Genomic DNA, 6,000 nt, shown 5'->3' with positions numbered 1-6,000 from the left:
TACGTCAGAGTGCTCCGAGGAACAGATGGCGCAGTGGAGATGCCGGCGCAGGGAGTGTTCAGACAGTCACTGCGCCGAATACAGACGCGCACAGCGCAGGCGCGAGAATTCATCCGCTGGCTCAGAGGGAGGATCGCATTCCAGAGGAGATGGGCGGGCTGGAGGGACGTGCTGGGCGGCATTTTGTGTGAATAGACCGAGCCTCTATGTGCTGAAAAGACGCCCCCATAGCACCTAGAGGCTCATTAGCATATCAATAAAAGTTGAATAAAAAACGGCTGCACACAAAAGGTATTATAATAGCATTGTTTGGTAGAGCAGACACTAGCGGATCGCTAGTGTCTGATAGCTAATTATGTCAAAACGAGGTGATAGAAACCCTTTAACAAAACTCTAAAAACTATGTTAAAAAGGGTGGTGTCTAAAGATGGGAAGGATTGAGACCTTCTTCTGTCCTATCTCATGTTCGCTGTGCGAGAGGTACCCCAGGCTTCTACTGGGTTCTCGCCCTTCGAATTGCTTTATGGCAGACATCCTTGTGGTCTGTTGGACGTGGCCAAAGAGGCATGGGAACAGCAACCCACTCCGCATAAAAGTGTCCTGGAGTATGTTATCAAGATGCAACAGCAAATTGAGCCCGTTTTACCTCTTGTCAGGGAGCATATGGAGGCCACTCAGTGAGCCCAGAGTCGGATCTATAATCGGCAGGCTCGGGTCCGGATCTTTAACCCTGGTGACTGGCTAGATGCAGGGGCCCTACGAAGTACTCAAGAAAGTTGGAGAGGTAAATTACAAGGTACACCAGCCAGGGTGGCTGAAGCCGGAGCAGGTTTACCATATTTATTTACTTAAACCTTGGAAAGATAGGGAGACCTGTACTGAAGACAGCCCGAAGCTGGGTTTTCTAGGGAAAGAGGTTCCGGCTCCTATCTCTGATGCAAGGGAAGCAGTTGCCACAGTAAAAATAGCTGACAGCCTCTCCTCTAAACAAGCTCAGGAGACCAGGGAGTTCGTTAGTCGGAACACGGATGTGTTCTCGGACCTTCCTGGACGCACTTCCGCAATCCAGCATGACATTGTCACTGAGCCTCAGGCAAAAGTCCAGTTAAAGCCATACTGGGTACCCCAGGCTCGGCGACAAGGCATCTCGGAGGAAGTGCAGTTCATGCTGCGGCTAGACGTCAAGAAGTCTAAAAGTGAGTGGGCCAGTCCTATAGTCTTAATACCCAAGTCGGACAGGACATTACAGTTTTGTAACGATTTTCGTAAGCTGAACAAAATATCTAAATTCGATGCATATCCCATGCCTCGGGTGGATGAGCTTATTGAAAGGTTAGGCTAAGCCCGGTATTTTTCTGTTTTGGCAGGTACCCTTGACAGAGGCTGCCAAAGAGAAAACTGCCTTCATTACATCAGAGGAGCTGTACCAATATAAGGTGTTACCCTTTGGCCTGCATGGCGCCCCTGCAACTTTTCAACATCTAATGGACATTGTAATTTGTCCACATCGGTGGTACGTCTCAGCTTACCTGGATGATCTTGTCATTCACAGTACCGACTGGGAAAGTCACCTGCCAAAGTACAGGCCGTAGTGGACTCCCTTTGAAAGGCTGGTCTAAGAGCTAACCCCAAAAAATGTGCGATAGGGTTAGAGGAGACCAAATACCTATGCTATGTCATTGGGCGTGGAGTCATCAAACCCCAATTAAACAAAATAGAGGCGATAAGGAATTGGCCCCGACCGGTCACCACTAGGCAAATAAAGTCATTCCTGGGAATGGTAGGCTATTATATGAGGATTGTTCCCCATTTTGCCACTTTAGCAGCTTCCTTGACAGGGCTCTTGAAGGGACGGAAGTCCGTGATTGTCCGCTGGAATGACCCGGTGGAAGAGGCTTTCTCCACTTTGAAGTCAGGTTTTGGTGATGCCCGACTTCAAAAGGGAGTTTATAGTACAGAACGATGCCTCTGAAGTAGGCCTCGGTGCTGTACTGTCTTAGGAAGTCAACGGGGAGGAGCATCCCATTGTCTTCCTCAGCCGTAAGTTCACTCCAACCGAGACCCGGTATAGTGGAGAGAGTGTGCCTGGCCATCAAGTGGGCACTCAAGTCTCTCCGCTATTATCTGTTGGGGAGAAAGTTCCGTCTGGTGACCGAACACTCCCCTCTCAAGTGGATGAGCCAGGCCAAAGAGAGGAATGCTCGGGTCACCAGATGGTTCTTGTCCTTGCAAAACTTTAAGTTAACAGTAGAACACAGGGCAGGCCGGTTACAAGGAAACGCGGATGCCCTGTCCCGGGTACACTGTCTGGCGTGTGTTTACCCCCTCAGGATTGAACAAAGGGGGGGGGGGGGTATGTGACATAGCAAGGGGTTTTGTTTGGGAAGACAGGTATTTTCCTCCCAACATGGGCGGCTGGGATGATTTTCAGCCAGGTGAGATCAAATACCGGACCGGAGTTTAAGTGCCAGTCTGGGTTTTGGCAGCACCTGGCTGTCCATTATATAGGCAGCTAGGCTCAGAATCAAGGTCTCTGTTTTGGGATCTGAGGCATGGTGCCGTGCTAGAGGGCTGAGCGCCGCATGCTGGGAAACAGGCCCCCTAGAGCCTGTTGTGGACCGCTGAAAAAACCTGCTAACAAGGTGACTGTTTTGTGCCTTGGACTTTCCTTTGTGTGAACAAACACTAAGACTGAAAAATGTTGCTTTGTTTTTTCCTCCTGTGTGAATAAACACTGAAGTTTTGTTTTACAAACTGTTTCTTTTGCCTCTGTTCTGCGTCCGCTTACCCTGCCTACCAGAGCGACTCCTCACATCCCATTTTTACCATAGACTTGCATTCTCTGCATTTTCAGTACATACAGGGAGTGCAGAATTATTAGGCAAGTTGTATTTTTGAGGATTAATTTTATTATTGAACAACAACCATGTTCTCAATGAACCCAAAAAACTCATTAATATCAAAGCTGAATATTTTTGGAAGTAGTTTTTAGTTTGTTTTTAGTTTTAGCTATTTTAGGGGGATATCTGTGTGTGCAGGTGACTATTACTGTACATAATTATTAGGCAACTTAACAAAAAACAAATATATACCCATTTCAATTATTTATTTTTACCAGTGAAACCAATATAACATCTCAACATTCACAAATATACATTTCTGACATTCAAAAACAAAACAAAAACAAATCAGTGACCAATATAGCCACCTTTCTTTGCAAGGACACTCAAAAGCCTGCCATCCATGGATTCTGTCAGTGTTTTGATCTGTTCACCATCAACATTGCGTGCAGCAGCAACCACAGCCTCCCAGACACTGTTCAGAGAGGTGTACTGTTTTCCCTCCTTGTAAATCTCATATTTGATGATGGACCACAGGTTCTCAATGGGGTTCAGATCAGGTGAACAAGGAGGCCATGTCATTAGATTTTCTTCTTTTATACCCTTTCTTGCCAGCCACGTTGTGGAGTACTTGGACGCGTGTGATGAAGCATTGTCCTGCATGAAAATCATGTTTTTCTTACCTTGCAGACTTCTTCCTGTACCACTGCTTGAAGAAGGTGTCTTCCAGAAACTGGCAGTAGGACTGGGAGTTGAGCTTGACTCCATCCTCAACCCAAAAAGGCCCCACAAGCTCATCTTTGATGATACCAGCCCAAACCAGTACTCCACCTCCACCTTGCTGGCGTCTGAGTCGGACTGGAGCTCTCTGCCCTTTACCAATCCAGCCATCTGGCCCATCAAGACTCACTCTCATTTCATCAGTCCATAAAACCTTAGAAAAATCAGTCTTGAGATATTTCTTGGCCCAGTCTTGACGTTTCAGCTTGTGTGTCTTGTTCAGTGGTGGTCGTCTTTCAGCCTTTCTTACCTTGGCCATCTCTCTGAGTATTGCACACCTTGTGCTTTTGGGCACTCCAGTGATGTTGCAGCTCTGAAATATGGCCAAACTGGTGGCAAGTGGCATCTTGGCAGCTGCACGCTTGACTTTTCTCAGTTCATGGGCAGTTATTTTGCGCCTTGGTTTTTCCACACGCTTCTTGCGACCCTGTTGACTATTTTGAATGAAACGCTTGATTGTTCGATGATCACGCTTCAGAAGCTTTGCAATTTTAAGAGTGCTGCATCCCTCTGCAAGATATCTCACTATTTTTGACTTTTCTGAGCCTGTCAAGTCCTTCTTTTGACCCATTTTGCCAAAGGAAAGGAAGTTGCCTAATAATTATGCACACCTGATATAGGGTGTTGATGTCATTAGACCACACCCCTTCTCATTACAGAGATGCACATCACCTAATATGCTTAATTGGTAGAAGGCTTTCGAGCCTATACAGCTTGGAGTAAGACAACATGCATAAAGAGGATGATGTGGTCAAAATACTCATTTGCCTAATAATTCTGCACGTAGTGTACATATAGAGCTTTTCTAACTTTCTGAGGACTTATTCCTAGAATTCTTACAATTATTCAGTACACAATAGTGTTTTCCAGTTATTAAATGCACATTGCATTACATATGAATTTTTTAAATTGTATTCCACAAAATATGGTTTATGTTCAATCTGAGCAGCCTAATTACTTATGTGATAGTAAGAAAAAGCCTGATGTCACAGTGTTACTACAGGAAATGTATTACTAATTATTGGACATTTATAAAAGGCGTCGGAGTCAGAACTCCATTGTAAAAAGGAGATGATTTTACTCAGCAGATGTGATATGAGATTTACAGAAATGAGGTTGACTTGCTTCCATGGGTATCACAGAGAAGAATATAATATTGTATGTATTGACGTTATAACGCTCCATTCACACGTCCGCAATTCCGTTCCGCATTTTGCGGAACGGAATTGCGGACCCATTCATTTTGTATGCCTGGATCCGGAATGCGGACCCGCACTTCCGGGTCCGCATTTCCGTTCCCGAAAATAAATTGAACATGCCCTATTTTTGTCCGCAATTGCAGACAAGAATAGGCATATTCTATTAGTGCCGGCGATGTGCGGTCCGCAAAATGCCAATGACAGACAAGCCATAGCAACTGTCTTTTAAGGGAGCAGTGGAAAGGGACAGGGGACATTAATGAAAGCTGTTATTATGAGGTAATAACAGATTTTTTGACAATTATTGACAGACTAACTCAGGCATACACGCCTACCTCTAATAAACTAGCAAATAAAATAAAAATATGACAGTTACCCTTTAAGATTCCTTGTGATCTCAATATTGTGATGGAATTGTAATACCAATATGAGTTGGTTGGTAATACAGAGGTGTACCTAGGCTTTCCAGCACCCGGGGCAAGGATTCAGCATGGCATGTACTCACCCAGTCTCACTTACCTAATGAAATCTATCATAGGGTACAAAGCGGTACCAATACACCGTGTAATAAATAAAAGCACCAACTGGTCCTACCACATCCAGTGTGTTGCTGGCGTGATGTCAGATGGATCCAGAACAAACTCCCAGTGGTGATAGAGAAAAAAGAATAATCACATAAATACGGGATGATAACTGTGTTGGGAAATACCCAGCAGGGGGCGCTGTGCTGCCCTGGAAGAAAGAGCCATCCAGTATGTATAACAGGGTAATCTACTAGGGCATTGCTTTCCCCTTAGGGCTACCACACAGTACTAATGCCCACATTGTGCCCCTTACAGTAGTAATATCCACATTATGCTCCCTCACAATAGTAATATCCACATTGTGCCTCCTTTAGAATAGAAATGCCCACAATGCACACCCTCACTGCAGTTTGCCCACATTATGCCCCCTCAGAGTAGTTATGTCCTCCTTGTGGCCCCTTTACAGTAGTTATGTCCTCCTTTGTGCCCCCTCACAGTCGTTATGCCCACCTTTGTGCCCCTTCACAGTAGTTATGTCCCCTTGTGGCCCCTTCACAGTTCACAGTAGTAATGCCCACCTTTTTTCCCCCTCACAGTAGTCTTTCCTCCTTGTGGCCACTTCACAGTAGTAATGCCCACCTCTGTGCCCCCTCACTG

This window comes from Bufo gargarizans, chromosome 6 (assembly GCF_014858855.1).
Source record: "Bufo gargarizans isolate SCDJY-AF-19 chromosome 6, ASM1485885v1, whole genome shotgun sequence".
NCBI classification, from domain to species: domain Eukaryota; kingdom Metazoa; phylum Chordata; class Amphibia; order Anura; family Bufonidae; genus Bufo; species Bufo gargarizans.
This window is presented reverse-complemented; position numbering follows the sequence as displayed.